The sequence below is a fragment of the Thunnus maccoyii genome, chromosome 13 (genome assembly GCF_910596095.1).
Source record: "Thunnus maccoyii chromosome 13, fThuMac1.1, whole genome shotgun sequence".
In the NCBI taxonomy this organism is placed as follows: Eukaryota; Metazoa; Chordata; class Actinopteri; order Scombriformes; family Scombridae; genus Thunnus; species Thunnus maccoyii.
The window spans coordinates 29,853,386-29,878,645 of NC_056545.1; the positions used below are offsets into that span (position 1 = coordinate 29,853,386).

Below are 25,260 nucleotides of genomic sequence, written 5' to 3' on the forward strand. Positions count from 1 at the left end.
GCATTCCTCTCTCACTTTATTTGCAGCAACAGCGTTGCTTTTTGCTGTGATAATGTATTTATATTATTCATAGCTCCCCGTTCCTCCTGACAGAAGCAGGCGACACGCAATTGGTCCATTTTGTGCAGAAAAAGAGTCAAATGACACACCAAACGCCCCCTTTTATGGGGACGCGTACAGAGCCTGAGGCAGAAAGCCTGGGTTAACAAAGAAACTTCACATCAACCGTCGTGATACCACTTATCTCTGATTGCGAGTTTAGGGTTTGTCGAACCAGCTCACACAAAGAAATCCTGGATATGTTGAACTTGCCTCGTAGCACAGCCCTATGGTGCGAGGACAGCAGCAATGACAGTGTTATGGTTCTGTCCCAGTCTCGCTCTATGACCCTCCACCAGTTCACCAGATGCCCTCAGACTTTTTCCTAGTTTGTTGAACTGGACTGAGTGGGAGAAGGACAGATAAGTTCCAGATTATATTTAAGGACAACTTGAGATACAGATCTTTAGATAGGTCTTTGCATTGAACCTTTGTCCAGTCATTTAACTGCTTAGTTTGTAATACATATGCTACTGGAAGAGCAAACAGAAGTGAAAGCTGAAATACTTTCACTTGGTTGGTTAAATGACCAGATTGTTTTATGAATGTGTTTCAGGCTGGTTTCACTGAGCTGCCAGGTGCTGTCAAGCAATTCACATTCCAAGTGGTTATGTATCAGTTCTTGGACAATGGAACAGATCTGTGTTTTGGACTTTGAGTTAACATGTCCTTCAGATTATCTTGCAGCCCACTTAGCTCTGTAGCACAGTGCTTTTTATTTTGCATTTGGCCTGCTGACATTTCAGGCCTTCTTGAACCTACTTATTGTGTTTTCTGGGTTTTTGGTTTTCTATTTGCTCTGTGTTTCCCTCCTGTGTTCCTGTGCTTCCTTTTCCCTCTCTTGCTCATCTACACACCACTTCTGTATCAGTCATGTTAGCCCTGCCCTGCTCTCTGTGTCTTCCCCAGTCAATCAGCTCCCAGCCCGCCCTTGTGTCTTGCCACCTGTTCCTTGTTGTTTCATTAGTTTAGTTTGTATTTAAGTCCTGGTTTCAGTTCAGTCTTGTTGTATTCTTTGTTCAGTTTGCTCTGCTTTGTTCTGTATTCTGTTTTTTGTTTCGACCTGACCTGCAAGGTTTGTTTTTGCCTGCGCAAGCCATTAATAAAGAAGTTTCTTCAGCCTCGCTCAGCCTGCAGTCTCCTGCATTTGGGTCCACCTGCTCTGTTCCACCCAACGGACAGAGCAGAAAAACAGAAAAACATTCTCTACATGTAGTGCCATTATGTAGAAAAGGGAAAACTGGCCTGTATTGACCCTTGATTAGTGTTTCAAAAAATAATTGTTTTGGTGTATACTGAATGCATTAAAGGTAATAATCAAAGCTGGGACTACCTACAAGAGGCTAAACACCTGTTGTGACATCACTCATTGGGGTGTGGCCAGAAGCAAAACACTGCAATGTCAGTGAGCAACAGAGAAGCGCTTGGAAAACAATTTTACTCTAAAATAAAAACATATATTTGGTCCACAACATGAGCTCTCCTTAAAAAAGCAGCCAATCACATTGACACAGCCCACGGGTAATGGAAATTACATCGTGAATGAGCCTTCTGTGGCAACAATGCATGTCACTTGAAGTGGAACTGTTTATATGCCAGCTAGCTATTACAAGCTACACCACTGCTTTGTTGTTTATTTACCACTATAGAACAGCACACACTAAGCACTCACAATCTATTTGCATTCAAGCAGCGGCTAACAGTCTGATTACAGCTACAGAGAATGTGTTGTGGATGCCCTACAGTATTTTAGTCAAGTAGCAAGCAACATCAGGGAAGAAAATGAAACGCATGACATATTGTATATTATATAACACAGACATGATTAAATAATTCCCTGGATTCTGTGAGTCATGAAGGCTTGTGATACAAGGTGTTTTGTAAGCACTAGGTAAGTTACATGGTAATGATAGTATGGTAATAGATGGTTCTATTGTGATGAGATGAGAGAACTAACATTATTATTTTTTGAGTGTGCTTGGCCTAGTGATGCTGGAAGACGATCAGAGTTGGGTGTGTGGAGATAAAGTTGCTCTATGTGTCCTACTAAATGCTGCACAGAATTCATGTTTTTGTATCGATTTGAATAGACTAGACTAGTTTACACTAATTTTAAAACATTCTACATAACAGTGCAACAGACAACAAAACCAATATGCTATCTGTCAAAGGAGCATCAGAAACTACACAGGCAAGAATGCTGAACTTAAAAGAGTAACTTAAGACACCTTGAAAATCTTGTATTTGCTGACCTCCAGTGGTTTAACAGATGCAACAGAGCACATTTCTGACCACATCTAACCACACCCTTCTGTGATACTGGGTGTGGTCGGAGAGGAGAGCAAAACACAGCTTTTCAGCCTACTGTTAAATTACTCTTTAAGCATGAAAACTGTAAGGAGAAGACAGCATGGCACATGTGTGTGAGAGAGAAATTACATCTCACCAAAGGACTGTGGTTGAAAATTTGCCAGCTGGCACATTAACAGGAATTTTGATTAATATGTGTTATACATAAATGAAATGACCGGATTATCATAGTTTATAAAAATGAAGAGCAGTTATTATATAACTATTTCATAAAGAGACAAGCGTATGACATTGATCTACTGAATGTACGTTCAACCTGCGGTGGACACATTAATATACAACATCTGGCACAGGTTGATCTCTGGTTGTTAGCACAGATGTAGTATTGTAGTCCAAACACTCCACTTGCAAACCAGAGAATTACCCTGAATGACATATGATCAAACTAACTTTCCACTTCTGACCATACACACCCTCTTCTCTCTCACTCGCCTGGACGTGGACACTTTCTGTCTCTCTCTATTAACCTCTCATCAGGGAGTCGGTTGGATGAGGTTTAAACATAGTATTGTTAGATCTTTAGGGGAACTGTCACGAACTTGTTCAGAGTCAGCAACAAAAAAAAGGGAATCACACATGAATAAAGCTTCTAAAATGATATTTTTTGTCAACTTAAGATAAAATATAATAATGTTAGTCAGCTAAGTCAGTAATGAATGCAATGTGTGGATGAGTGAAGTATGTGATGTGTGAAAACAAAACAAAACCCATCTGGCTGATAGAGGCCTGGGAGGAAGACAAGAGAGACAGGTTAAGAAAGAAGATAGTTTCCTGAAGTCCTCTCCAACCCCGCCCACTAGAAGACAAAGCAACCTCTTAAGTAAAAGGCAAAGAGACGTCACAGGACACTCAAGTTACTGGATCTATTTTATAATCAATCAAATCTCTACATTTAAATGAGATATAGCCTATTGTACAAACGACTTATCCCTGCACAGTGGCAGAAATTAATGTTAGCTGGCTGAATTTAACTGTCTCCAGGGGCCTGCCTGACAGGATGATCGGTGTCTTATCTTCTTTGTTTTTGTCAGTGGAAAACTTGAAAACCTCCTCCAAAACCTTTATATATGCTATAGAACAATCTGTTGTGTGTGAATCACTTTACAAGAGTGAAACTTATAGGCTAATACACATTTTGATAATACGATGAAAAATATCTCTGCTACCACAAACACAGATGTACCACACATAAACACTCCAGTTTTTTATTAACCACTGATGATTTCTTTAATACCTGATTGATGCAGGAAGTGGAATTACTGCTGCAACATCAGCCCCCTCACTTCCTGCATCCCTGGCTTGACCTCTTTTTCACACCTGCTTCCATCTGGTCAGTTTTGACCCAGTTGACTTCATACTGACATCCTAAATCCAACATGTACAGTTTCAGTATACATAATATATTCATCAATATATACATCCCGTCATAACCTGTAACCCTCACCCGTGCCAGAGTTTAAGGGAATTATGATTGTTAAATATATGAATTTGCAAATGTGTAGATTCATTTTTCTGACCTGCTGTTCTCTGACGGTTCTTATCAAGTGCCCCAAGGTATGAAACCGTTCAACTCTCTTAAAATTGCAGAGTGACATCCCATCAATTTCCCTCATGGGGATCATTAAAATTCCATCAAATCTAATCTAACCACTGGGAAGCACTTAATGAGAATAAAAACTTGTTGAATGTTGTGGTCTTTTGACCTTTTTATGGCATGATGGACTGATGGAAGACTATCCAATGCACTGTATACGCAAGCAGCTCTCAGGAAGTCATTAGGATCAGCTGCACAGCCAGGCACATTTATTTCACCTCATTTATTTAGTCAAACATTAAAAGCTTAACCTTAACAGAGTGAAAAATGAAGGGGGATATAAACAACAATTTCAATCTGAAACATAAATATGTATGCAGCCATGACATAACATTTAGCAGGATATCCAATTAACACCTATATACAATTTGTAGCATGGACTGTAAATCTATTTGAGTAATGTCAGGGCCATCAAGTCTGTGTGGCAAACTTACACATTCAGTGCAACTAACTGCAAGTAAAAGACAGTGAAAGACACAACACATTCATACATTCCATTTAATTCAAAGTGCTTTAAGGCATAAAAAGGCATTTAATAAGACTTAAAGAAAACAAGATAAAAAGTTGAATTGAAATATCAAAAAAATGGAAGAAAAGGGGCAAAGTGCAATCTTAAGTAGACTGAAATTTTAATAACACTCAGAGGGGAAGATAAAAGATTTTAGACTCATTTTTTAAAAAAAAAAAAAGTCAGGGCAAGTCTCAGATCCTCTGGAAGGTTCTTCTCATTATACATGCAGCATAAAACTAAACCCTGCTTCACCCTGTTTTGTTTTAAGTCTGGAACAGTTAGCAGAGAGGCCCCAGATGATCTCAGAGGTCTTGAGGGTTTATATTGTTAGAGCAAGTCAGAGATGTATTTTGCCCTGGAACCATAGACTAATTTATAGGCAAGAAGGCAACAGTCCTTCAAAATTGATCCTACAACACACTGGAAGCCTGTGCACAGAAATGCTGTAATGTTTTCAGCTTTCTGACTCTAAAACAGACCTCTATTAACGTACAGTACCTGTTAAAAGTCTTGTTTCTACAGTAATGTTGTTAATGAACTGGAGCTTCCTGGACATTATTATCTTTGTTTATTGTTTTGACATAATTTAATCAAAGGAAGTAGCGGCACATCGTTGATTTGTATTCACTGAAATTTATTTATTTATTTATTTCAATAAAGTTTGTACTTTACCCGTCTTGTTTTCCTCCAACTCATCACTTCAGCTTCTCCTTCAGTTCTTATGTTTCTAGATTTCTACCAATGTCTTTCAGCAATATCGACTGATTGTGTGACACAGTATAGGAGCAACAGAGTTTCCATGTGAGTCATGCTTCTTACTCCGTCTGCTGCCTTGATGTACACACAGAAGTATTTTATCTTCTAAAACTCAATTATCTCAACACTCTCAACATCATATACTAAGTAAATGCATTATATATTATTATATATGTCAATGGTTTTTTTTGTTTTCTCTTTGGATTTTGTTCTTTTGAAAAATGGCTTTGACTCTGTAGTCCAGTGTCCTTGAAGGTCTCTGATGACAAGCAGAGTACAGAGTGAGCAGCTTATGTCTCATTTATGACATGTAATGGCATTGTGTATGGCATAGCTGCCGTTTTGTACAGGGACTGAAAATAATTGTCCACCTGTATCCAGAACAAAACGTATTCAGTATTTTTTCCTCTCTTCTTTGTGAAGAGATGAATCATTAAAAGGCAGCTCCAGGTCTGGTTTGACAATATTCCTGAAACATTAGACATGTTAATCATCACTATAGAACTGTTAGAGGAGGTTATGGAAAAGTCAGTTACTTGAGATGTAGCGATGGGAGTCATAACATAGTATAATAATATATAGTAGGGCTAAAGTTCCTTAGTATGCACTGATTTCTCTAAACACCTTGATGAAATACATGAAATACTGTGAAAATGAAGTGGCTTGTTAAATATTATTAAAAAAAAACAATGTAAATTGCACAACTGAAAAATATGGAAGTAAAAAAGATCAATTCTGATAAACTTGTATCAACAATAGAATGACGATATTCGGCCATTATAAAACAAAATTGTAAAAGATTTGACAAATCTGTTACTAGCTAGTTAAAAAATATGACTGTCTTGTAGCTGTGTTTTTCCTAATTTGCCAAAAATAAATAAATAAATAAAAACAAACTGATGTGCAATGCCACATAGGATTTGTTTTCATTCATCCATCCAATGGTGTATGACATCTGGTTGTTTTGGTAAATTTATTCATATTTCTGTTGCATATTTGATTCATTTGGCACCTAGATAAGCTTCAGATTTAGGCATGCTGCCCACCGGTGCAGCGCTGGTCTGTTTTGTCTCACTGTCAACATGCTACTACTGCTAAATATCTCAGTAAGAAGGTTTTATGAATTTAGAAATGAGTGAAAACGCTGCTTACCATCTATTGTTCAGATATTTACCTGCAATTTCAGGTGTTAACCTCATTCTGAACCTGGCTGATGAAACACTTCCTGTTTCTGCTCACAAATAGCTGTTTCTGCATCATCTGTTTATACAACATGGTAATGAAGGAGTCATTCACTCCCATGTCAATGGATGTTATCCCTTACGCTCAGTTACTTGCTTATGAATCAGCTTGAATTGCATTTGCTGCTGGAGACACAGTGATAGAAATTCTTTGTTAGTGTAAAGACCTCGAGCATCTGTGACATTTGACTACTTTCAGTGTGTGTTCAATCTGTTTGTTTCTAACTGGCATCACTTATAAACCTGATTAGTTGGGGTTTTTTTTTGTCATTTCAAGGTGTTTTTCAGCAGAGACGACACTAATGGTGTAAAGATTGCATGTGCTGGCCATTATCAAACTGCCACCATGCACTTAAAGCTGTCTGCGCTCACACCCACTATTGTAACGAAGAATATTTGACATGAGCTTCGAGGCTGCCCAACAGTTATCTGTTTCTTATGATTAATTGTGACAAAGCAGTTGCATACATTTGGTAGTATATACCAGCCAGTGCCGATGACCTTGAATAGATGAATACTGAGTGAATAATTATGAATAATTTATGGTAATAATTTGTTGTATTATTGAATGCCTTGTGTTCATAGAGCATTAGCACTTTAAGTGTTTCTGCCATATGTAACCTTCCTGGTGGTTCAGGTTAGTAGTTTAATCGGACAAAGTTTTCCAGGAAGGGGAAGGAAGATTCAAAAGGTCAGTTGTGATCTATGCAAATAAACATGACATGACAGCAGTATAGTTCACTTGTTTTAACTAATTTAAAACATTTTGTCACACAGTGTGCTGCCTGTAGCCCAGGCTGAGCAGAAACTAAACTAAACAGATTTATGAAGCAAAAAAAAATAGCCATGTGTTATTACACTTAATAGAAAGATGGCTCACACCACACGCAGGGATGTGTTGACTTGTTATAGGAGAATGCACCATTGCTTGCCTTCCATCTCTTAATAGTTCAAATGATTCTCAGCAAAGCAGCAAGCACCTAGACAAACTGGACAGTTAAAACAACCCTAATGCACAAACAACTTTTGGCTCACTGAAGAGGTCATAACTTTGTGATACTTACTTTGTGATCTGACAAGTTATTATTTGATGCAGCATGTTTCAGATACTGATATATTTCATCCTCTGAACTCTGACACATCAGTCTGCCCTCCTCAAAAGCAGCTCCTGTCTGTTTTTGCCTGCAGCACGGAGGGTTCGTTTGTTGTAACTCCCACGTCATACGATGCGGTGGTGGGTTGATGTTAGCTTGTTAACAGGATACAACGGTGGTGACATGAGGATACAATGTTCCAGCACAGAACAAAAAACGAGCAATTGTTGAATTTGCAGAAGAAACTGTGAGGGAGCACGGTTTGCGCACACTAACAGGTGAGAAAAATATTAATGCTTCTATTAATGCTAGGTTTATTGACTGAAACCACTTGGAAAAAGTTGGAAAAGACTGAGGTCATGATATAATTTTACAAAACTCCAGTTTAAGACAGGATATACAACACGATCAGTTAATGTAAAGTCTACCTGCATATAGGAGAGGATATAGAGTCGACTGGAAATGGAGCGTGAAGATGTGTTTTATCAGTTTAATTTAATTTGCACTCTGATTTAGAACAAGCTTAGCATTTTTGACTGTACCTTCATTTGAGCTGTCCACATGATTTTAACAGACTTTGCCAGCAATTCAGTATTTACTGTGGCTTTATAAAGTACATCATTTTTCCAATGTTTACATCCTGCTGTAACTCAAAATACCTTGTGGTATCTAAAAGTTGAACTATCTTGTTTACAGCCAATTTACATGCAAATGAACCATCTACTATTATAAATATATTTTTAAAAAAAATCTGTTTAGCCGTCAAACTCAATTTGTGTGCAATACCTAAAGAAATAATTAGCTGTGAACAGAGCCACTAGGTCAACAGTGGCTCGACAGTGACTAACATATTCAGTATTTAAAATGTCTGTCACACTGTCCTGTGGGGAGCATTTCTCCAGTATTTCTGATTCACGTCTCGACTTTGATGGAGCACTGTGATAGAACAGGATTCCCATATGGCCGTCTCCTCTGACCCTGCAGTGGCAGTAGGAAATGACAGTATGAGTAATGCTATTCATCCAGTGTGGTCCATTGGATTGAAGGCTAGGCATTGTGTGGTGAGAAAACAATAATCTGTCTTTAATATGAATCCTCTGTCACCCGCTCTGTCCCAGGGACGCTGCAGGGTGAGAGCACGCCGTGTCGTAACCTCCTCCTTTCAGAAACATTTTCCAAAGTGCTTTGCAACGAATGCAAAAGATATGCAAATCTGGGACCTGGCTTAGATTCATGGTAAATGGAAATTTTCACAGGTGTTGACATTTAGGGCAGTGTAGCATGATGATAATTACGGAGTACTTTCACTTCATGTTTGGCAGTTGTTGGCTCTTCTATCGCTGTTAAGCATCATTTTGCAAACTGTGAAGTCAAGTATTCTATTTAATCCTCATCTCACACAAACACACAGCACTTCACAGAACAATACATTTCACCTTCTTGTGACCACTTGGGTTTTGTAGGTCTGCAAGTGCCAAGTAGCATACCAGCTGTATTGAGCATTTTCATCCATTACTATAATGAGAGCTGGTGTAACTCTACCAGTGAGGGGGGGGGGGGGGGGGTTGACTCACAGATGTATCTGTGTCAATGTCTTTTTCAGTACACAGTCCTCATAGCAGCATTGGGCATGGTATACTGTAGACATTTATTTCATTATTTCATGGAATGCTGCTGAGAAAGCAACTGCTTCTTGGGTACACTTACATTTTCGAGTCTGGCACCTGAAATATTAATGTGACAGTGGTGTGCCACAGATTCTAGGTTTGGAAAATATTAGTAGAAAGCGCCTTTTGGGTGAATGAGCAGAATGTTGACAGTCCTCATGTGATTGTCATTCTGGGGATTTTGCTGTATATCAAGAGCTAGCAGTTGATTCTCATATTCTTGTGGAGAACATGCTTCTAAAGTTTGACTGAGAAAATCAGGTTTTCAAAACATTTCCACATGAGGTGAATATGTTTTCTATTATTCTGTGACATTTTTGTCCTAGTTTCCAGTAGTCATCTCCAGTTCTCAGTGTGAATTATGGTCCGCGTTGCTGTTAACAACTGTGTTAGACTGGTGAAGACATAAACTACTGTTTGACTCCTCCAGTCACCTGTCGCTGCTACTTTTAACCTGATAAACAAGGACAGTGTAAACCCATCTGAGAACAATGCCAGTTGTGGGCTATTTGGTGGAGTGCAAACAAATTTGAGTAAATGTGTTTGGACACTTTGACAGGATTCATGCAGTGTCAACGTGCAATGGAATAACACAAAATTAAACCGACAAATAGAGTTTTTAGGAGGACAGAAGCAAACAGATGACAGGAGTGCATCCTGAGAGATTGTCTTGTTTAGAAAGGAATTTGTGTGATTACACAATGAAAATATACACTGGACAAATGTCTGTAGTTTACTTAATTAAAGGAATTCATTTCTTAGGCCAGCTGCTGCTGTTGAAGCTTTGCTCAATAAATCAAATTCCAGAGATATTTTTAAGTCACCCACAGTTTATGAAATCCCCTGCAGAGTGTATTATTAGAATGCAAAGTAACAGCAGAGAACATCAGCTATTGAGTTAAAAATAATTTTGCAGAGGGGAATGTGGTAATCTGACACACTGAAGCAGTGTGTTTGTCGACGAGTAGAAAGGGGGAGCGCACGTTACTTGGAAACTGTGAACATATTTTTTAAGATGTAAATCAGTAAGTGAATAACCTTTACTAATGTGTAATGATTTGGTCCCCGTGCCAGTTAGAACTGAATAGATGGAACAAATGCGACTACTGGGAATGTCATTAGTTTTGCAGGTAAACCAAAGTATTATACACATTAAACCTGATGATGGGCTTGGATTAAACGTGAAGCCATTCTCAGGGGGGAAATGTACCATATTTCATGGCATTCCATCAAATTGTTGAGATATTTCAGTTTGCAACAAAGTGGTGGACGGACCAACATTGCCATTTCCAGAACCATGTTGCCACTAGCGTGCCTAATAGCAAAAGAGAAGGCGACCATGAAAAACACTGAAATGATCCTTTAATCAGCAGCAACTTTGTCTCGCCACACTGATGCAGTTGAGCTCTAAAGAGAGCATGGAGGATTTCATTTGAAACACTGCTTGAAGTGCAGCACAACAGACACCAAGCACACACCATTTTGGCATGAAGTGCATTTGAGAAAAATATACTGGCTGTCAGCTAAGTGTTACGGCAGGACAGCTTCTGACAGTGCCACCAATTGTTGGCCTCTCTCCAAGTACTATTTGGATGATATTTATGTATTGTGTTAGATGATGGTGGGTTAACATGCCAGAACGTTTGGTTCGTTGTTAGTCAATGTGTCTGAATAATTCCATGAGGGACAGGTCATGTAAATGACCGACACAAAAATAAAATATTCATTCATTCATTCATTGAATCTCAAAAGTGCAAAGTGCCAATATGAAAGCTGTCTGCTGCTGTCTGATGTAAAGGTTTGACACCTAATGTGTCATCCTGTCAGCAATGTGTCTTAGGTGGGCAAAACCTTTTCAAAACTATGAACTAAATACCCCACATGAAGGTGCTTGTTAGTACCAGTGCTTTGTGCTGTAACCTTGAGTGAATTGTAACTATTATAAATGTGAAGGCAGAAATATTTAATTCCCTAGCCATGTAGCCTACACATTCATACACTTTGTGATGAAAAGCTAAACTGACTCCTTTTGTGTACCTTCTTTTGTTTGAGTACTTTATTTCAAGGTTTTGACCTCGTACATTTCAAGAATTCTTTTTCTCACACAAAGAAAGTGCCTGAACTTCAACAAGTTATTTATATATAGAAAGACGGAGCAAAAAGCAAAGTGACAGCATTAGCAGCAGAAATAGACCAGATTTCCAGTCAGGTATTGTGTCTGTATCACATTCTGGTCTACTGAGTCTCCTGTCAGTAGAGAAATTGGTATCTCTTCCTTTTCTATGATTGATTTCTCCCAGTATGCCTGTTGAACAGTGCTGCTATTGTAGCTGAACAGGAAATATCTGGATGTGGCACTATCCGTGTTCCTTTTATTCAAACAAACAACAAAATAGACCCAGTAGTGGAAAGTGATTTAGGATACTGTTACTTTTGTGTGCTTTTTTAAAGGACACTTTCGCCAAAGTACATAAATTGTACGTCCATCCAGAAACTCAGTGTTATTCACTAATGTCTAGAGATGTCTGCCATAGAAATGTTTGCTCTCACTCAGTCATATTTTGTGGCGTTACATTTGAAAACCTCAACAGCAACGTTTCTTTCTTGTTTCAGAAGTCTTCACATAGTTACATCACTGTGATCTACAGACCTTGCTTTGAACAATTTTGCTGAGAACTATATTTTTCTGCTAAAGTGCGCCCACAAACTGTGCATTTCTGCACAGAAGAAAGCAAGTGATATAACCATGTTACAGGCTGTGGGAATATACATTGCTGTTGGGTCTTTCAGATGTATTTTTGCAGCTTGTGAGCAACACAAACAAGCTCCGTTGTTGGGGTCAACAGAGTCATCCCTAAAATTTGGCAAATCATACTAAAGCTATCTGGATAAAGAGAAATAACTTGGGGTAAGTGGTATTCCAGGTGAATTTCTCCTTTAAAGGTCACAGACACCCGCTGGAAAGTCAGTGGTTTGAATCCCAGGACCAGCTGGGAATCATAGTATTTTACAGGAAAAAAAAAAAATAAAAAAGGTTATTAATGCTCTTTTTTCCAGAGTAGCTACTGACAAGGTGCCCTTGAGCACTTAACCTCTGGTAGCTCCACAGGAGTGACTCAGTAGCTAGCAGAGGAGGACTGAACTGAACTGAACTGAATAGTGTACACCATTATGAATATGAAGCAGAGCGATGCTGAATGCAGCATGGACTCTCAACTATACTTTCCCTCACCATGTTCACAGGGTAACTACAGAGCAAGACTAAGAAAATAAATAAATGGTAAAAAAACAAAGCTTCCTCCCGTTGCACCTTCACCTGCAGCCTTTTCTCCTTTGCAGCAACTTGGCATGCATTCAGGTAATCCTACAGTAGCACCTCTGCATCTGCCAGGAAAATAGCAGGAGAGGGAGATAACCTTTTATATTTACATTTTATGACCCAATATATTCATGTACTAAGGAAATACTTAGGTGAGTGCTTTTTTCAGCCAAGGTGCATGCAGGGGTTTTTAAGTATGTTGTGCCAGCTCTTGTATTAACTTCATATTTTTATCTGTTTGTGGCCAGGATTTGCTACTGGAGCATTTCTCTTCAAAATGCGAAAAAACCCCAGTGAAAAACTGGGTCGTGGAGACAGACTATATAAATAATATAGGAAGATCTTGTACAAGGACGCAGATTTGGTTTTAACACTGTAAAGCCAGTTAAAAAACCAGTGTGCACATTGGTGTGTATGCGTCTTCACTCTTTTTCAATGTATGTTAAGCACATACACACATATAGAGATGACTCTGCAAAACAGTTGTTTTATTTAATATGAATTTGCCCCTATAACTTGCCCAGTACTTGTATTTTCCCTCTTAAAATAACAATATCATCTGAGACTAAAATTAATGTTTAAAGCTGGAGCACAGGACTTTTGTCTCCCCCTTCTGGCAGTGAGAGTAGTTACAAAAACACTGTCAACACATGCTTACATCATAGGCTCTGCCGTAGCCTACTCTGTCGCTATTGTTGCGGCTGTAATACTGTGGATAAATTGTTTTGAGCATCACACAACTCCCGCAAAATGACTCGTTTCACTATCAGAATTTGATCCATTCAGTCCAGAAGTTAGCTGGCTTGGCTGGCAGAAGTCTTTGGGTGCACATTCAAACAGCCAGCATGAGGATGTCCCTCCCAACATGAAATTTAAGAACTCTGTATAATGTGAAATACAGAGAGATTTATCTGGCGGTGATAGACTTAACCAGCATTGTGTGAACTCGTTTGTCAAGGACTTCGATGTCACAGACATTCATTTATATGTAAAAGTTCCACACTGCAAGTTTAACATTTACAGCCAATAGGTTTTCTAAATAAATATTAGGGTAATGACCATTCTTATTAGCTAACCTGTTACTTACAATTCAGTTCTTCTTAAAAAAAACTTCTGGGCCATATTTATCAGAATCACTCCTACTGTAGATATTATACTGAAAGTGAACATAGACTACAAACACTCCAACCTCAGAGTAGGACATGAGGATGATGAAGCGACCTGCACTTCATTTAAGAAAGGTCTACTCCCAGGAGAGTGCTATTTTATGTCACTTTCAATCCCAAAATCAAAATTATGAGGTGTTTTATTTCTGTGACAGAACTACAACAGATTACACAGATAATCACCACTTTATGTGTGTAGGCCTATAGACATGAATACATAACTGAACTATCTAGCTTATTTATACAATGACACCAAAATCAATAAATACCTTAAATTACCAATAAGGACATTTCTAGTTGGCTATATACTAAGTATACACTGCATGCCGCTCACATAAACAAAAAGTCTATTGACAATTTAAAGTTTTAGATTGATTCAGCTGTCTGACAGTAATTGGATGTGGTTGGATCAGTCAGCCCTATCCAATCACATAGTTTTACACTGCCTGTATAAGCACTGCATTTTGTGTGTCATTTTTATGTGTAATTAATGAATAAACCCACGAATTGCCTTTGAGTGAAGTCGTTCAGAACAACTATGAACACATCTGATTTCTGACGTGGTGAGACAGCACACTGTAAGAACCAGTTCTGAGAGGGAAAAATCTAGTCAAAAACATGAAAGTAAAAGTAATGGTTTGGTACCTCTGACTGATATATTTTTATATATGACATCATTAGATTATTAATAGTGAAGCATAAGCAGCATGTTACTGTCGTAGCATGTTGTAGCTGCTGGAGCTAGTTTCAATTACTTTATATACAGTGAGACCGTAAATCAGCATAAAACAGCTGTCAGCAGGTGTCCTGCCTCCTTGTAAGAAACAGACAGGTTGTTTTCCTTTCTCACTGCAGCAACTAAACTGTTTCAGTAATAGTTACTTTTCTTTTTTTTTTGTCTGCTGTACCAAAATCATACCGAACCGTGACCCCAAGACCCAGGCACGTATTGAACTGTAGATTTTGTGTATCGTTACATCCCTCATCGTAGAGCTCTTCGAGTGGTCGGTAGACTAGAAAAGTACAATATAAATGCAGTCCATTTAACATTCTATAACTTCCATAACTCTGTTTACAGTAGTAGTAGTTGTGTGAATAACATGACAAGATTGTTTGACTTCTATAACTGCAAATTCATGTTCAAGTAAGTACATCTATTTTAAAGGAACAGTATTTTAAACAATTTCACAAACACGTTTTTCTCTCATCTGTGACGCTCATCTGATGGAACACATGCGATTCTATTTTAATCAGTCCAGCTGTCTACACATGCTGTATATCGGCTTTTGTTTTTTCACTGTGCAACCTGAGTAGAGACTGTATAAGTGTAAAATCACACTTAAGAATACAAAAAAAGACATTGACAATATATATATATAACTGCCTGTGAAATAGAGGTGTGGTATGGCTTCCAGGTTTTCTAAATAAAGCTCAATTTATTCCACATAAAATGCATCTTTCCCAGGCTTAAGTATAAAGGCCACTGTTTAATGGATGTAGCTGACCTTTAGACCTTTAATGTTTTACTTCCCCTTTTAAGACCATTAGGGTTCCTCAAGAAGACATGTTTGTGCAAACTTACTTTTGGGGATGCTGACCAAAAGTTTTCATTTCTTTCCACAATGCTTAACTGTAAATGCTCCTTTTCAAGTTGAGGGCAACCTTCTGTGCCTTGTTTTTTGGATTGTGTACATCTAACAAAGCAAATATGAAGGAACATAGTATTCCTTTGGAAAAGAAATGCTTTGTCCCATATTTGTTGTGAAGCAGTCGAAGCGATGCGGCTTGATTTGTTAGTTCAGCAAATAATGGAGCTGTTCAAAGACACGCTTTTGACTTGCTGGATTTTCTGACATGTATTGTCTCCTCTCATGTCTATGGCTTCAACTAAATTGACTGTTTCTCCCACAGTTCTTGGGTTAAAGACAACATTTTACAGAAATGGGAGGGTGAATGTAAATTTTTCAAGAATCAGATGTGTTACCACTGGGATCCTCATTTACAGTCACACAGTGTTTCCTGTTTCAGGTTACGTGACATATTACCAGCACAATTTGGTAACTAGTAGAAACATAGTGGTGCAAAATGATTACTCTGATTATTCTAAATTACAAATTTCAAATACTAGAAATATGATAATTACCCAAATACAACCAACACCTTTAACATGCCCCTATGTTTGGTTTATTTTCTTCTTTTCAGCTTCATGGTATTTTCTGATTCATACTGTGTCCTGTTTGATTCACCTGGCCTCCTCCCATCACATACAAGCTCATTTTAGCTTTCTTTACTGTCAGTCTGCTTGCTGATAGCAAGTCTCATTCCAGCCTTATTCCTCCTAATTCCCTTCATACTTCCATTTCCCCCGCATTCAGCACCACACACACATTGCATGCATTAGTTTTAATCTGTGCACCTGAAATTTCTTGTTTTGCTCTATTTGTGGTGAATGCTGTGTGTGACTCTGGGGCCAGCAAACACTGCTGGGTGTGTGAAGCTCCCTGGTTGATGTGCTATATGGACTGTGTGTGATAACTTGTGCTGAGACCTGCCGACTAATCAGCCAGACGCTGATGCTTTTCTCACTGAATTCATCTCCTCACATCTATGAGTTCACTTAAGCTTCAGGGTATTTCGGATTTAAAAGACTGTTTTCACAGAGTGTGTAAACCTGTGCCAAATTTAAAACATCCATTAATTAAAAAAAAAGAACTGGCAAACAAAACTGAAATGTCTTTCCATTCTTTTACTGATACTCAACAAATGTTCTGCCAAAAAATATACTCGTATGCAACTCATAGGCTAATGAACTCAATCACAACACACACACACACACACACACGCACACACACAACTTCAGCTGTACAATTTTTTTTATTCAGTCTTTAAATTGTTCAGCAGTATTATCAGCAATATTTTTTTAAACCCTGCTCTAGCTCAGTGGTGTCTAACCATGTGCCATGGGGAGCCAAGTGTATGCAGGTTTTCTTTCCAACCAAAGACTCAAGAGATTTTCTAATAAGTTCCTCCTCTGTGGCTGAAAGTGTGTTAATCAGTGAAATCACCTGGTGAAGTGTTTGGTTGGAAGGAAAACCTGCACAGGCATAGCACAATTGGACACCCCTGCTCTAGCTGCAAATGGAAATGTAAACATAAAGCATCTCAGTCATCTCCTCTTGTGTATGGTTGTGGGTGAATGTGGGTGGTTGTGTGTGTGTATATTTCTGTGCAAGTATGTATGTGGCTGTATATGAGTGTGACTGTGTGTGAAAGTGTGTATCTCTACATGTCAAACACACAGGAACAAGAGAACCAGGAACTGAGCATCTTAAAATGCTTAATGCTTATGAACTTTCTTAAAACAGCAATTAAAATGATCTTACTTACCATGGCCATCAAACTGCAAATGAGATTAAAAACATAAAAAATAATAAATAAAAAGTGATTAAATGAATGAATCAATAAAAAAAATTAAGTTATTAAAACAAGAAATCCAAGTCTGTCCTGCTTGTAAAGACCTACAAAAACAAAACCTAATAAAATAAGTAATAAGTTATTCATTGTAAAAGGCACATCTCACATTATTTCAGGATTCAGATCAAGTTATTTTACAAAGTGCAAACATGAGCAACAGAGGTAGATTTGGTGGGCAAGACATAATTTACCAAATGTAAACTGTTTCATTTAAATGCTTTAAGCAACAATGTGTTCAACAACATACTGTCAAGTTGTGATACTGGGCACAACAAACACACAACTTGTAACTAAGGGCCCTATCTTACGCCCGGCGCAGAGCGGTGCTTGCTATTTTAAGACCGACGCAGTTGTCATTTTCCCGTCCAGCACTCACGTTGTTAAAATAGCAATGGCACTTGCGCCCATCAGAGCGCCCATGGGCGTGTTGGTCTAAAAGCAGCAGAGAGCGATCGCGCTATTGACCAACAAAAACCTGGTCTAAAGTCAATGGCGCAATGTTTCACTGTTATTTTAAGGGCGCAGACAGTAACATGCATCTACACAGGCGGGTGCACAACATACACTCTGCTTGTTACACACACAGGACGCACAGCAGCGCACAAACATGCAAAAGGTAACAAATAAAAGGATTACAATGTGAAAGATTATTATTGTATTAATATATTAATATTAATATATTTAAAAAAATACATGTCATAATGCTTAGTCATAATATTTATCAGAATTAACTAACCGCAATAATGATGGATTAAATTGTTTAATTATTTGACCAAATCGTGGCAATACACAGTGGTATTTAAACAGATGGACAACAACGGATAAGACACAGATCGACTTTCCTGCTGCATCAATACATGATGACATGAGGAACACATGAGGAAATAAATGAGGTGAAAACAATGATTAAACTAACGAAGGAAATAAATCTGCACAGCTTCTAGGTTTTCATACTTTCAGCAATTAAAACCCTGCTGATTTGACCTGTTACTCCATGACTGAACAAAATGATTTTAAATAAACCAAAGCTCTAATTAAAAAAATAAACCTTTTCAAAAACCAAACGAAGATAAATTTGCAACAAATTAATGAACAGGATCTTAAACTGGTGGTCTGGGGGTGACCACGGGAGGGTCCAGGAGCAGCAGAGGCCAGTGTGCGCGATTATGGACCTTTGCACACGAGCAGATCTGTTTCCTCTGCAGAGAAGTGCTCCTTCTTACTACTTGGCAAATGCGCCGTCATAATAGCAATCCGCCAAGGTGCAAGCACACCTGGCTCTTAAAGGGAATGGGAGATGACACTGTGATTGGTTTATTGCATGTTACGCCAAAAACACACCCATGATTAATTAGGAGACTATGGACAACCCCTTTGAACCATGCGCCTGGTGCATCGACCATTTTTCCGCCGTTAAAATAGCAAAAGTGGATTTGGACACACCCTCAATGCAATTGCACCATGCGCTTCAGACCGTGCGCTTTAGATCGTTAAAATAGGGCCCTACTGCTCTTTCAGTAACAGGTCATTTTTGAGATTGAGTAGGCAGGGTTCTAGTGGTTTACCATCATCAAGACTCATCAGTACTTTATGGATGAAGATAAATGTGTGAACGAGTTTCCTGGGGTAGTCCAAATGCAATGCACACATCAACCCAAACAACAATGCAAATGCATCACCCAACCAGAGGGGTATTCCATCAATGCAGCTAATGAAAGCTGCACTTACTTGAAATAGCTTGGCCTGAATTAACGCCAGCTTTCACTTAAGGCTCAAGCCATTCCACTAATACAATTTAGCCGTGTCTAGTCAACTTTAACTCTAACCAGGCTTGAAAAAGCTTGCATTGTGTGTACATGGAGTATATTAGCAGCCCGGAACAGTTAATTGTCAAAAAGGCGATACTATGTACAAAATGAAGGGAAAACTAGTAGGGCTGTAGTCTCTTTGTCGACTGGTTGATTAGTTGGTTGATATGCTCTCGTCCGACCAAATTCTCATTGGTCAAATAATCTCCATGTTAATTTCATAAGGAGAAAAGTGCTACATCAATAGCCTTCTAGGATTAATCCATTTGCTGTGGCGGGAGGGACAGACTAACAAATTACCTGTGAAAATGGGGGCGTATTCAAAACACCCCTGTTGTTTTCACAACTTTGAACTTGCCCAACATAATAAACTGCTAGGTTTAACTTTACTCAACGTTTACTGAGCATTTACTGGACGTACTGAACGATTACTGAATCAGTGTTAACCAAAATATCCATGCTGCTAACCAAATATCCATTCATTCAGAAATCAACATCCAAGACCAAGAAAAGTCACGTCTGTTGTTTCACCAAGTGCTGGAAAAGTAAAGGGGGATAGCTCAAAAGTTAGCAACAATGCCCTAAAAACTAGAACCCTGCTGTTGAAACTATAAGAAGAATATAAAGGAGTCATCACCGATAAGGGCAATACTGCCGCCATTAACAAGGTGAAGGAAGTGGCTTGGCAAAAAAAATGCTGACAGGTTAAATGCGTAAATTATACAAGTTTACATAAACTGGCAATGGTGGCCTAGTGGTTAGAGAAGCAAGCTTGTAACCAGAGGGTTGCTGGTTCAGTTCGCCAGACCGGCAGGCTCAACCTGGGTGGGGAAAGTGGAATGCAGTTTTTTTCATGCAGATTACTATCTAATTGACATTTTGGTTTGGTTTAGTTATGCTACCTTAGTTTTCTTTTATGCACTATAAAACATTTACACACACATCTACCACTTAAACACATTACACAACCGATTATACTGACATCCACACTCAATATTGTGAATATTTAATTTGTTTAATTTGATTTAATAAATTGTGTTATGTAATTATGTTGTTAAACTTTGACATGGTGTGTCTCCCTTCAGTTGTGGCCATAACAAATGGGGGCTTGTCCATTTAAGTTGTTTTGTTAGACAGTTTGTTTGTGCCTCAGGTAGCAGTGGGGCGCATGATTTGAATTATGATATGGTGAAGTCTGCTGCATTAAAAGTATAGGAGTTGATCTTTGAAGCCTATCGTCACAAATTAATAAATTGGGTAAAGGGTGATAAGATTTTCACTGTTGGTGCTCAGCTGCAAAAGTTGATACTTTTTAGACAGTCTGTGTGAGCTTATTGTGTTTGAGCAGTTTAAAAATGCTATCCCTCCACACATTGCTACTTATGTGAATGAGCAGAAGCCCTCTACTGCGCTCAAAGTAGCTGAATTGGCTGATTTTGTGTTGACGCATAAGGGTAGTTTTTCAGAGACACACTCCTGGGGTGATAGGAAAAGGGGGATGACAATTGTGGTAACTCCTGTGGTGGTGCAAAATTTTGGTTCCTCCACAGGGGTTCTGGTTCCTCTTGTAAGCCTGCATTTATGGGGTGGCCTGAGGGTACTATAGTGTGTAATTGCTGCCATGGGAAAGGTCAATGGAAGGACAAATGTCCGCTGTTTAATTCGAAAGCTAAGCGTCATTTACTGTCTTCTCTGTCTCATTCACCTTCGCATCGTTCACCGTAGTATGCTCCAGCTATGCCATGCTCTACAGTTTCTGAGCAGGGACCACTGTGCGTTTTGAGTTCTGGTTCAGGCCTGATGCCCAGAACTGGTTCAGGTTTTAAGACGTTCATCGCTGATACTTTTGTGCCCTTGGTTGGTAGTAAGGAGAGTGTATCAATTAAGCTGTTGCTTGACACAGGCGCTAAACACTAATTTATTGTGGAGTCGGTGCTGTCTTTTTCATCTGCTACAGAGACGGGGGATTTTGTACTGATTTTGTAATTCCACAGGTACAATACCCTCAGACTTAACTTTTATTTGGACTTAAAATGGTCAAAATATTGGTCCAAAGAATGTCATTGTTTAAACCTGGCTGAATGAATCAGATCAGAATTATTAATGTGGTAGTTGGCGTTTACAGTGGATATGCAGGAATCATTGTAGGAACACCCAAGATAGTATGAGAATGATCTTTTACTGTTGTAAAGACCTTTATGTACAATACTGTATTACTGTTTTCACGTATTAGGGTAAGTCCGGGTCAATTCATCACACTTTTGGACTGCATCATCATAGATATTAATGAAACTTGGCATACTGATTTGGCCATATAAAAAACCCATGGAAATTTTCACCAAAGTTATAATGTCATCAACACCTCCAGAAAGTTTGGTCTTTGGTTTTTGAGTAGTTGCAGAGATGTCATTACTCTGAAGTGGCATCACATGCAGTTTCAGTTCCACAGGTTCCTTATATGACTAAATCAGCATGCCATGTTTCATTAATATCTATAATGATGCGGACCAAAAGTGTGATGAATTGACCTGGACTTACCTACTATATGTAAATGTATTTATATCACTATTAGAACAGACTTTTTTGTTACTTTATTGGACATCTGAAAGTGCAGAGAGACAGGAAACATGGGTAGAGAGAAGGGTATGACAATGCATCTTAACCAGTAGGCTAATGAGGCATCCCAAGGATAAAGATTTTTAATATTGCATCCCAATGGCAACCCACAGTAGCTGAGCTCAAACACACATGCCACGCCATTCACACACACAAACACAAGACCGTGGGTGACATGACACATACTCCTGCTACCAGTTTCATGCTATTCCACTGATTAACTGTTGGTGGTGGTAATGTGCCAAGAAAAGTAGCAACTCCCAGGAAAGGCAGCGAAAAAGACTGAGCTAGCAAACAAAGATGTAAGCAATTCAGGTTTAAATTTTCAAGAAAGATGCTTTGCACATGTTTTATGAGGAAGGAAATGCATTTGATGTATTTGTTAGGTTTTTGGTGAGAAACATTGGGCCTTTTGCAAGAACATTTTCTTCTTATTATTATTATTATTATTATCATAAAACTGACTTTTTGTGAGGTTTGCTCATACAAGTGTTCCAAGTCAGATTCAGGGAACTCTCTTAACTTCCTTGTCATAGATGGCTCGTTTCAGCCTGATGAATGCCACATGACGAGGTGCATGTTCATGAGATCTGATGATTGGCATAATCCACGCTCCCTTTCCTTTAAATTGCCATATAAGGCTCCATGTTCTGCTCTATTTGTGAGCATATTTCATTCACAAAAAAAAAAAAAAATTCCTGACCTTAAATTGAGGCTTGGGCGATCCTCTGTTGCTGTTTCAGGCACATCTCTCAAATCACGTGTTATCTTCTTGAGATGACTTTCGAATTGGTCGCAACAAGATTTCTGATTGAGTCGAAACAACTTCTCTTCTGATGACATTGTCATTTCTACAGTCTGGTACTGTTACTTTTACTTCAGTAAAGGAGTTTCTTCTACCACTGATGCACACAATTGACCCATGTGGGTCAATACAGCGCAGTTGAGTAGTGGATAAAGTTAACCCAGTATTACATGAGTAATAAACCACCCAAGACAAGGGTTAATATCTAGTAACCAAACAGCAATATAAAAAATAACACTAACACTCTGCAAAACAACCTCAAGTATTTACCCATGGCTACTGTGTTTATTGTCGGTACTATATTGACCCAATTTTTAACTCAGTGATTTTTATATAACTGTAGTTACTTGCACATGTTGAAACCTAAATGAGATTCTATAGGGGATACTTAAAAAATCAGATTCAATGAGCGGCTTTGAAACAGGATTCAGATTAGATAAAATGCTATGGAACCCCAACCCTTCTTGCATGTCTCACAACTGCCTCCGAATATCTCCAAAGCTCCTCAGGATGTAGTTTAGCAACACTGGCAAAGTGAGGATTGTTTGGAAGATCCTCAACATATGGAACAAATTTCTCTTCAACAGGTAGCATCTAACTTTATAGTAGTAGAAATGTTGAGCACCATTCTCTATTGTTAATTTGTGTTTGTATACTGTATGTTAATTTAGTCAGCGTTAAGTATACAGTAAGAGTATAAATCAGCTGAGTAAGTTTGCACTTGCAGATATAGAGGACATCACTTTTTTGAGTTTGAAGAACGCATGTGTCCTTTTGATAGAAGATGAAGCACAGGAGCATGTCAGTGAGAAGTTGTTAGCTTTCTAACCTGTTTGCCTCTTGATCTTTTTTGGGATCAGAAGTGTGTGGCAATGTCAGTGTGCACCTTATGTGTGTTGGTTGGATGATTAGTATACTGCATGTCACATTCTGATGGTAAGTTATGTGTAGTGCTTGTGCAGTGCATATATTTGCTAGTCATGAAAGAGATCTCACGTGTCTTGACTTATGTGATCTAAACAATGAGTTGTGTGTTATCCTTAAGTCAGTGATGAATTTCTCAGGTAACAACTTCATGAAGAGCACACAGAGGATGCATCTTTTCCCCACTGACATTTGGGGGATCTATTGGCAGAAATGGAATATAATATTCACAAGTATGTTTTAATTAGTGTATAATCACTTGAAAATAAGAATCGTTGTGTTTACATTACCTTAGAATGAGCCCTACTAATCTACCTAGGGAGTGGGTCCTCCTCCATTGAGCCCGTGATGTTACACCACCATGTTTCTACAGTAGCCCAGAACAGACAAACCAAACACTGGCTCTAGGGAGGGCCTTTCACGTTTTTCAAGAGTTTTACAGCCACCATTGCTTCTCCTACATGCTTGGAGGGGGAGGGGGAGGAGGGAAGGGTATTAATTTTGTTGTAATCTACAACCTCACTGCTAGATGCCACTAAATCCTACACACTGGTCCTTTAAATTGTGCTCATACTTTGACCAACTTCCCACTTCTAAGAACAATCAAAGTAAGAACAAAAGCTTTCTGGAGAATTTCAACCCAAATACAATGCATGCTGGGAAGTATGTTAGTAAGTTAAGAATGTTTAACAACAATCATCCAACAATCAGCTGGACATTTGCCAACTCATTTCAGGTCACAAGACCGAACTCATGATTATAAGCTTTGAAAGTCATGATCAGACAATTTAAGATTACATCTACATAAAGCCGGCTAAATTTTAAAAACACTGTTTTATAATTTACACAGTTTATGAAAACAATTTGTGTCCACAAAAAAGATGTGTGCCATAGTGTGGACGTACTTTCAGTTGACCTGACTTGAAACAAATTATGAGAATTTACAATTTATAGTTGTATGTAATGTGTAGTGAGCTGTGAAAGTTGTTTTTCAACCATTACACAACTAAAGAAATAAATGAACAGAACTATCTTTCTTTGTTATGAACCACAGTTGAAGATTCTAAGATCTTAAATCCTACAGCTAGTATGCCATTTAACCCTTTCATGCATAGTTGTCACTACAGTGGACAGCTATTCAAAAGCCATTTTCTTATATATGCATGGGTTTTAATGGTATAGTTGCACATCAGCCAACACAGTGGACTCTAGTGTGTCATCCCATACACTGCCATCCATTGGCCAGTCCTCGTAAGTGCAACACAAATTTCTCAAAACCATAGACTGTAAAAGCTCAAATTCAAGATGGCCGCCTGCCGGCCAGAAATACTCAGTGGCTCAGGAATATCTTGCCAGTCCTTCTATAGTAATAGACACTTACAGGAAAATAAAATTCTGTAACATCAAATAACGACAGCATCGAGTAATACAATTGTTAAAATTTCCAAGTATTGATTTTATGTTGGGAGAAAATGACAATTAATCATCTGTCCACTAAGTTGGACAAACTCCTTGAAAAATGCGTGTTTAAAAAAAATGAAGTTCAAATATTTTTTCTCATGCCTAAAGAGGAATAAAAGCACTTAGGAAGAAAATCCTGACTGAGGTTATCATAATTCATGCATGAAAGGGTTTAGCCAAATAATACACATTACATTGGCATTTTCACTGTGTTACTGTTACTGTGTTCACTGTATTAACTTATTAACTAAAACTGCCTTCTCTTCAAAATTCTACAAGCACAATCACAATAGTACCTTCTAGAGATCACTTTCACCTCTCACAGCACCTCATTAAAACATAGCTGGATGTTAAA

The 25,260-nt window shown here is 38.5% G+C and overlaps 1 protein-coding gene across 2 annotated transcripts in view; it reads left to right on the forward strand.

Annotated features, from left to right (window-relative positions):
• opcml (opioid binding protein/cell adhesion molecule-like) overlaps positions 1-25,260 on the forward strand; it is a 204,026-nt gene that overhangs the window by 71,545 nt on the left and 107,221 nt on the right. The window lies entirely within an intron of this gene.